The sequence below is a fragment of the Ursus arctos genome, unplaced genomic scaffold, assembly GCF_023065955.2.
Source record: "Ursus arctos isolate Adak ecotype North America unplaced genomic scaffold, UrsArc2.0 scaffold_7, whole genome shotgun sequence".
Classification (NCBI taxonomy): domain Eukaryota; kingdom Metazoa; phylum Chordata; class Mammalia; order Carnivora; family Ursidae; genus Ursus; species Ursus arctos.
The window spans coordinates 34432374-34441719 of record NW_026623089.1 but is presented as its reverse complement, the minus strand read 5'-3'; positions in this window follow the sequence as shown (position 1 = coordinate 34441719).

The following is a 9346-nucleotide window of genomic DNA, read 5'->3' as shown; positions in this document are numbered from 1 at the left end:
TTATTTGGAAGTTAGCATTTCAGAAAGTTTAAATCTATTTCAAATATTTTTTTCAGATATTAAAATGAAGATTGGAGAAGGAAAGCAAATTTCTTACTCAACCTAGCATAGCTCCTTGTAACCCAAATTTCATGATTCCCAGATCTTAGAGTTCTTTATACCATCTTGAATTGAGACCAGTTAGGAGAGGGCTCTCCTGAAGGATCTCTAACCTAAAAAAAAAAAAAAAAAAAAGCACAGTGAAAAGGATAGTGTCCAGGCTAAAGGATAGTGTCCAGGCTAAAGGATAGTGTCCAGGCTAAAGGATAGTGTCCAGGCTAAAGGATAGGGTCCAGGCTAAAGGATAGTGTCCAGGCTAAAGGATAGGGTCCAGGCTAAAGGATAGTGTCCAGGCTGTGACTGGAGAAAATCTGCCTTGGGCTAGAATTCCCAGGGTCACATCTGCCGCCTCTTGGCAGGCCTGCGCTGGATTATGGGAGTCTCGTGAAACTGTCCTACTCGTGAAAAGAGTTGTTTATTCGGCCCCATGTGCAGGATGACAGGAAGGAGTAATGTGAACCTGAAAGGGTTGGGAGACTCAGAAATAGAGATCAGAGGGTAATAAAAAATAGAAGAGAAAAACAAACATGGCCATAATAAAACAATTAGCGAGGAACACAGGAGACGGCCTGTGCCAGGAGAAATATAATGTCAAAACAGACCTGGATAGAAATATGTGGGTTCTCCATACAGGCTGAAAAATGCTTGGTGCCACTGCAAACTCTACTTTCATTTAGAGGGAAGGATAAGTGAAATATGGGAGAAAGGCAGGGAAAGACCACAGAGGTAGCTCTTAATCTCTCTTTAGCTCTGGCCCCAAACTTACAAACTTTACTCAACCATACAAAATACCTGTTAAAACCCATTCTCCTTAAAAGGCATTATAGTATTTATTCTTTCTCAAGCATAAATTTTGGGATCTCATATTCCCCACTTCAAGTAGCATATTATTATGAAGTGATGTTTTTGTCCCCCACCCCCCAAATTCATATGTTTAAGCACCAACCCCCCAGTGTGATGGCATTAGGAGGTAGGATCTTTGGGAGATAATGAGCTTTAGATGACATCATGACAGTGAAACCCCCATGGTGGGATTAGTGCCTTTATAAGAAGAGGAAGAGACACCAGAGTTTACCCTCTCCACCATGTAAAGATATAGGGAGAAGGTGGCCATCTGCAAGTCAGGAAGAGATCCTTCCTCAAGAACTGAATCTGTTGGCACCTTGCTCTTGGACTTCTCAGCCTCCAGAACAGTGAGAAATAAAAGTTATTTATGTCACCCAGTCTATGGTATTTTGTTATGGCAGCTCAAGCTAAGATATATATCAGAATATTTTTTCAGGGGCACCTGGGTGGCACAGCGGTTAAGCGTCTGCCTTCGGCTCAGGGCGTGATCCCGGCGTTCTGGGATCGAGCCCCACATCGGGCTCCTCCGCTATGAGCCTGCTTCTTCCTCTCCCACTCCCCCTGCTTGTGTTCCCTCTCTCGCTGGCTGTCTCTGTCTCTGTCGAATAAATAAATAAAATCTTAAAAAAAAATATTTTTTTCAACTCCCCCCCTTACATTAGCTCCCCTTATTTCTTGGTACCCCAAGCTTCGGTTGATCGACTTATTTGCTCTTATCTCTTAGTCATTGTGAAATGTGTAACCAAGTCTGTTTCCCTCTTTGAATTAGCTGTTGGAAAGCTTAGAGACAAATTTAGTTCCCTCCCATAGCAAGAGTGTGAGGACTTCCTTGTATGCATTCTTGTAAAACCCTCATTCCTCGCCCCATTTTATGTCCCTGACTTCTTTTTCCTTCTGTTTTAGGTGAACAGTGTGCGACTTAGAGATCCACCGAGGACAGCAGCCACCTGCTAAGTCAGCATGGTGGTAGCAACAGTAACTAGCAAAGTGAAGGGAAATCTCTTGGAAGTTCAAGTATAAGATCCCCAGTTCCCTACCCGCATGGACATTCTTCCTCCACTGCCCGACATTAGAAAATTTCAGTTTGTTCTCGCCACTACCGACTACAATTGGGCCAGCATCTCTTAAAACTCAGTTAAGAGAAGAAGGCTTTATCATGGAAATCGAGGTTGGAAATGTAGGTTTATGGGCACGATTCATTTCCATATTATGGCAGCAGGAGAAAGGTGGGAAGTGTAACGAGATCCATGGAAGGCTATTGGCAAATTCAGCCTTAGAGTCACAGATCCGAGTATTGTTTTGTTTTTGTTTTTGTTTTTATTAAGAAATAATTTTAAAAGCCTATGTGTGTGGGAAGCTCACATGAAGAAGGAACTGGAAACATGCCTCTACCAAAACAAGCTGGAAATTTGCTATCATGAAAGTGAGGCTAGAAAAACCCCAATCCAGTTAGCCTGGGCAAGTGTCCCCAGGTCTTGAAGGTACCCAGGACCCTAGGTAGAAAAAATTTACATACGTCATGAGAAATCAAAGCTCATACACATGCCTAAGGATACAAGGTCCAAATTTTCACTACCCTTACATCGCAGGAAACCATGGCTTAACATTACAATTGGTCTAGGATTTGTGAGACCACTGGGACTGAAGCATAAGCAAACTCAAACGAGCTCTGTAGGGATACTACTGTGCAGTTCAGAGCACACAGGAATCAGCCCTCCAAACAAAGATAACTTCACAGTAAAGACGCTACAAACTATACAAGGAAATAATCTACCACGAGGGGGAATTGGCAGATATGGCTAACTGATTTCATTTTCTTTATTATAATAATATTTTTATTATATTATGTTAGTCACCATACAGTACATCCCTGGTTTTTTACATAAAGTTCGATGATTCATTAGTTGCGTATAACACCCAGTGCACCATGCAATACGTGCCCTCCTTACTACCCATCACCAGTCTATCCCATTCCCCCACCCTCCTCTCCTCTGAAGCCCTCAGTTTGTTTCCCAAAGTCCATAGTCTCTCATGCTTCATTCCCCCTTCTGATTACCCCCCCTTTCTTTATCCCTTTCTTCTCCTACCGATCTTCCTAGTACTAACTGATTTCAATTCAAGATGGTCAAGGTCTGGAGAAAGTACAGATCTTCCTCAACTTATGAGGAGTTACATCCCAATAAACCAATCATAAGTTGAAAATATCCAAATCATCAATGCATTGAATACACCTCACCTTCCAAACATCATAGCTTAGCTGAACCCACCTTTACCCGCGCTCAGAACACGTACATTAGCCTACAGTCAGGCAAAATCATCTAACACAAAGCTTATCTCATAATAAAGTGTTGGGTATCTCATGTAATTTATTGAATTCTATACTGGAAGTGATGAACAAAATGGCTGTATGGATGCAGAATGTTTCTAAGTGTATCAGTTGTTTACCCTCGTGATTGAGAGACTGACTGGGAGCTGAGTTCCCCTTCCCCACCCAGCCTCACAAGAATCATACAGCGCAGCCCCGGCCCAGGAAAAGATCCAAATTCCAAATTCAAAGTCCAGTTTCTACTGAATGCATATGGCTTTGCACCAACATAAAGTCAAAGAACCATTAAACCAAACCATCTTAAGTCGGGAACCATCTGTAGAGCCATCTATAAGACTAAAATAGAAGTACGTTTAAAACAAAGACATCATAATGAAAGAACACAATAGAATGTGAAGAGAATAGGCAGAGAACTCTTAGAAATGAAAACCTATTTAAATATCAGATTAGGCACTATATAAAGAATTAGTGAACTAGTGGATAGATTTGAACAAATTACTAACAATGCAGCACAGAGAAATAAAGAGGTGGAAATTATGAAATAGAAGTAGAAATATGGAGAGGTGAGTAAGAACATTAACCTTACATATATTTAACATATCGAAAACAGAGTGACCTGGAAAATTTGGGAGGTGATTTTAAACAGGATGTTGGAATAAATGAGTGTTCATTGATTGGGAATGTCTCAGTGAGATGGAAGGGGACCTGAGGTTTTAAAGAGGCAGGTAAATAAGAGTCATGGAGAGTCTCGGAGGAACCATGGGGAAGAACAGAGACAGGTCTCATGTCAGAGGATACAAGGGCAGGGTCCTTCAAGGTCAGCTATTTCCAGAACACAAAAGAATTGGGGGTGGGCTGTTCTTAACCAACCTGTTTTCCAGAAACACAGATCTCATATAAAGTTCGGCATTACCAAACAGGAGTTCCAGAAGGACAAAGTAGAAAGAACAGAGATAAAAAGGGAATATGCCAAAAAATAAAGTCCGAGAATTTTTCAGAATTGAAGACATAAGTCCTCAAAATTACAAAGCATGCTGAGTCCCAGCTAAAGATAAAGAAAACTGAAGCCATACCTAGACACATGGCAGCAAAACTGCAAATACGAAGAAATATTGCTAATTAGGAACATTTTTCTTGCTCTTTATTTTTATTCAATTTCCCACATTTGGGTATTACTGGTTTTATCCAGCTGAAATTATACTTTCTATTACTGCTTTCTTGAGAATGCAAGCAAGATCTAAATCAGTTATTAAAATAGGAAGATCGGGAGCATCCCGAGACTGGTTGTCCTTCTCTGTCAAAAGGAATTCCTCTTTAGGGCTTAGGTCGCCACTGCCTTGGGCCTCTTCCCTTCTCTCCTTACACTTCTTTCCCTCTCTGAGACTGCTCCCGAGAAACCCCACAATTTCCTTAATTCATTTTGCAAAGCAATGTAGACTTCTCTCTCTCTCTCGGTCTATTCTTCTCTGCTTTCTCCCTCCTTTCAGACCAAGCCCATTCCCAAAGACAGCTTCAACATATTTTCCTAAACAAAACGTCTTCCCTCATACAAATTACACCACTACTCAGGTAGATGGAAGTTGCCGCTTTTGTTTTTTTGTAATAGATAACAATTCTCTCCTCCACCCCCAAAAATCATGTTTCCCCCTCAGTTTTCAAGTTCTGTATGTAGTACACGTCATAGTCTTTTAATTCACCTTTGATTCCTCATCTTCCATGCTGGGCCAGGCTTGGAGTGGGACACAGGAATGGGATGAAGATTCTCACATACATGTTGCTTTAAAACTTAAAAAAAAAAAAAATAAAAGTAAAGTGTAAAGGATTTGTTATTTTTTAGGCCACATGGAAATGGCTAAGCCAAAGCAGCCACATCAAAACTCTTCAGTCAAAATGCCATATATACACATCATAGTAATATTCCTATCTTACTGATGAGTAAACTGAGTCTCCAAGCATCCAAACTCTCTTCTCCAAACTCATATAGCTGGAAGTGGTTGAGTTGGGCCTTCAGCCCACATCCTCTGACTCAACATACCATTCCCTTTTCGTGACACTTTGCAGTCTAGAACGTTTCCTTCTCAATTTAATCAGTTTCATTTGAGCCCAAGGAAAAAATTGAAGGTTATTGCAACTATATCTACTTTATATTTTCTCCTAAGTGTCATGATTGGGTACAACTGGGAGCCAATTCCTCTTCACAATGGAAGCTCCCAGAGGGTAAACAGGGAAAGAACTTATGCAATTCTTCCAGCAAAGCTTTATTTTTTTCCTGTATAAATCAGCATGCAAAATCCCAGAGCAGTGTTGTGACTTCAGTACTTATGGAAATCAGATTGGCCTCCTCCACTTCAAATAAAGTGTGTATCTTGATGGCTTGTATTATTTCCTGCACGTCGTGTTTCAGCAATGCTGTCGGCCAACAGCACCACCTTATCAGGACTTAACAGTGACTTTCTAAAGCGTTGCCCAAAAGCTGCTGCTGAGACCCACCATCCTCCAAATCATCCATCTTCCAATGTGCCCTGCAGAGCTTGGGCAAAGGGACAAAGAAGCATTGTCTTCTAGACTTCAGCTGGAGACCAAAAGTTGTATGGAACCATCAAGTGGAGCCATTAATTTGTGCATTCATTCATCCAGCAAATATTCGAACACCTGTTATGTGCCAACGTTGTGCTAGGCACTGGGGATATGCCAAGAGGAGACATGATTCAGAAGAGATGCGATTCCTATCTTCTTGGCGCTTGTAGATTAGGCAGGGAAACAGGCATTAAAAAATACTGTAATGACACAAGTAACTCAAACGTCACTATCCCCACAAGCGGGCTCTCTTTTGACCTCCTGCTAACCTTGATATTAGACACAGCATTGCTCTTCTTTCTAGTAAATAAATAGAAAATCCTCCTACACTGAGCAATGTCAATGTTGACAAAGATTCTGTACAGGAGATGAAGGAAGGAGTTTGGTTTCTGTGGTTACACACCTCAGTGGAATACTCCAAATTCTCTCGGGAGGCATCTGATCTCCAATCTGCCTTTTTTCTCTGTCCTTGTGAAGCAGTTCTGGACCTTGCTGTCTTGTGATCTCTGTCTTCCTGTATGTTCCCCCCTGGAACTTTCTTTTCTGCTCCCCCACTCCCACCCCCATCATGGTGAGCAATTCAGCTCTGCTTCTGAGTTTGCCTCCAGCCTCCCTTACTGGCAGCATCTCAGGGTACAGGCAAAGAAAATGCCCTCCGCTGGCCGGAATCCACCTCCTCAAAAGAGAGTATGTGTGTTGGGGTTGGGGTGGATATAACATCAAAAATAACTGGTTGGGCTACTCTTAAATAGGCAGTAATTATAATTAGGTTAATTGGCTACAGGGAGAAATACAGGTGTGAGGAGACCGAGTAAGAGGCCAGTCTGGCATGATGGCCAGAAACAGCTGTGCAATAGCCGCACCCTCACCCCCCTCCCGCCATGTCAGGACCCTGCCTCCTGAGTCAGCCTGCGTCTAACTGGGAGCAGCCACAATCACTGTCTGAATAATTCTCTGGAATAGAGTTTCTTCCTGAATGACTCGATTCACACGGGATGAGAAACTGTCTCTCTCCACCAGGAAGTGGAATAAAACAGCTGACTCACATTTCACGCTTCTGTTCTTGCCAAGCATAGATGATAATGTCTGTTATTCAGATGTGGGCTAGAGCTGGGTCTGCTTTAACTGACTGATCTGGCTAGGAAGTTAAAATCCAGGTAGCAGGCAGCCGAGAGAGGCATCTTGAGTTAAGTTCCTGGGTCCTAGATTCCAGTCAAGTCCTGGAGTATGGCCATTCCTCTGTCTGGTGATCTGGACCCATCTTGCATCTTGGACATGGCCTGAGGTGATCCTGTCAATTCAGAAATTCCCCCCACCACACCATCCTCCCTTGATGTCTCCTGGGGAAGGTACAAATCCCAGATATCCTTTGAACAGGTCTGATATTCCAGACCTAAAGCCCGATGCAGCATCGGGCTTCAGAGACCAATGCCACTTGCAAATACTAGGAAGTCAGTGTTGAGAACACGAGGCAGAGACCAAGCTCAGGGACTAAGCTGGGAGTAAACATGACCGTCATGGCCAAAAACAAGAACAGTCCCCAGATTTAGAGCACTGGACAGACACCAGCTCTCCAGGCCCAGTGCCCATGGGCTGCACTTTATTTGGAGGGAGGAAGGCACTCTGACCTGAATTTATGTGCCTCCTAATCACTGTTAGTGATTAAGGGAGTCAGCCAGTAGGACCCTGATTTTTCCCTTTTAAGATCATTTCCTAATCATTTCCCTATGTAATTATATATTGGAGGCATGATCGTTCTACCAACTATCGCAAAAAAAGACCTGTGATTTATATGCACACAATTATGCCATGGTGGGTGTGGCTCACTGTGTTCTGGGATATGTCCACACAATACATAACACCACAATAAGTCCACTGTACTCTAGTGAGTGCAAAAGTTTCTTCAGCTGTACCACCATCACCACTAGGGAGTTCACACCTTCTCTCCACCCACATGGTTACAAGTCATGATCCTATTGCTTTAAAGACCACCTTGCCAATTAAAGAGTGATCACTTTTGATACTTTCTCTTGATACTAAAAAAACTAAGAATAGATAAATTATACTCTTTATTGGATAGACTCTGTAAAGTTATAGCCAGTTGACATTTACTGAGCTTGGCACCCATATTAATAAATCTTCACGACAACCCTGTAATATGAGCACTTTTGTCATCCCTATTTTATAGAGAAAGAAACTAAATCTTTAAAAAAAAAAGATTAAACAATTTAGCCAGTCATTCAATAAATAAATCATTGAAGGTTGTTCAATAAACAGGGTCATTCAATAAACCAGGACTCAATCAAAGTCTGTCTGGTGTCAAGCCCACGTGTATAACCACTCCGCTCATTCTGGGAATGCATGTCAGATAATTTTAAGAAATTTTCTGGTGTTTCTTGGGTTCATAGTGCATTGATACTGCTCCTTGGCTATCCTCTCCTCCACAGGATGTTCTTATCCTATCTATTGTTCCCATAGTGGGAGACTCTTCATCAATCTAATTTCATCATGACCACTCTCTTCCATGACCCTTCTGTCATTGACCAAGTCAAGCTAGATTACCAAATGGTGGATTCTGATTTTAAATTGATCATCTCCAGAAAATGCAAAACTACTGATCAGTTTAGATGATTCTTCAGTAAACTCGGTTCTGCCCCAGGCTGACCCAACCTGAACCTGAGTTAGGTTAAAGAGCAACCAGTCAGCTTCCTGAGTAGCAACCACTAACAGTCACTAAGACATCAGTAGAATCAATCAGAAGTCTGGGTCGGGTTTGCCACTGAAGTCAAAGTGCCCTCATGTGGAAAGAAAGAGAAACATTTACCACACAAGAGGTTCATTTGTTTTGGTTACCTCTGTGATATTCTCTGAGACTTGAATAATCATAGCTATGCCACCAACCCTGGGACATGCCAGGTAACAATGCCTATGGGTCAGCTGAAATTCTTTTTTTTTTTTTTTTAAGATTTTTTTATTTATTTATGTGACAGAGAGACAGCCAGCGAGAGAGGGAACACAAGCAGGGGGAGCGGGAGAGGAAGAAGCAGGCTCCCAGCGGAGGAGCCTGATGTGGGACTCGATCCCGTCACGCCGGGATCACGCCCTGAGCCGAAGGCAGACGCTTAACGACTGCGCTACCCAGGCGCCCCGGGTCAGCTGAAATTCTTAATCTAAAGAGTGGTTTATTTTACTATCTAAATTGTAAACCTTTTATGCACAATATAAACCTTTTATATTCCAATAAGTTGTCCCTCCCCCCTCAAAAAAATAAAAAAATAAAAGTGAAAGTAACATTATAGAAAAGTGGAAAATTTTCTAGGCGACACTACAGTCCAAAAAAAAACCCCAAACTTTAAACATAATTTAAAGAGGATCTGTGATTAAATGCATATGAATTATGTCTATTCATCAGGACTATGAATGACTTATGACACTGAGTTGTAAGTAATGGGAAAATAGTGATATGAAAGGCCATTTCAAATAGGTTAAAATATCATA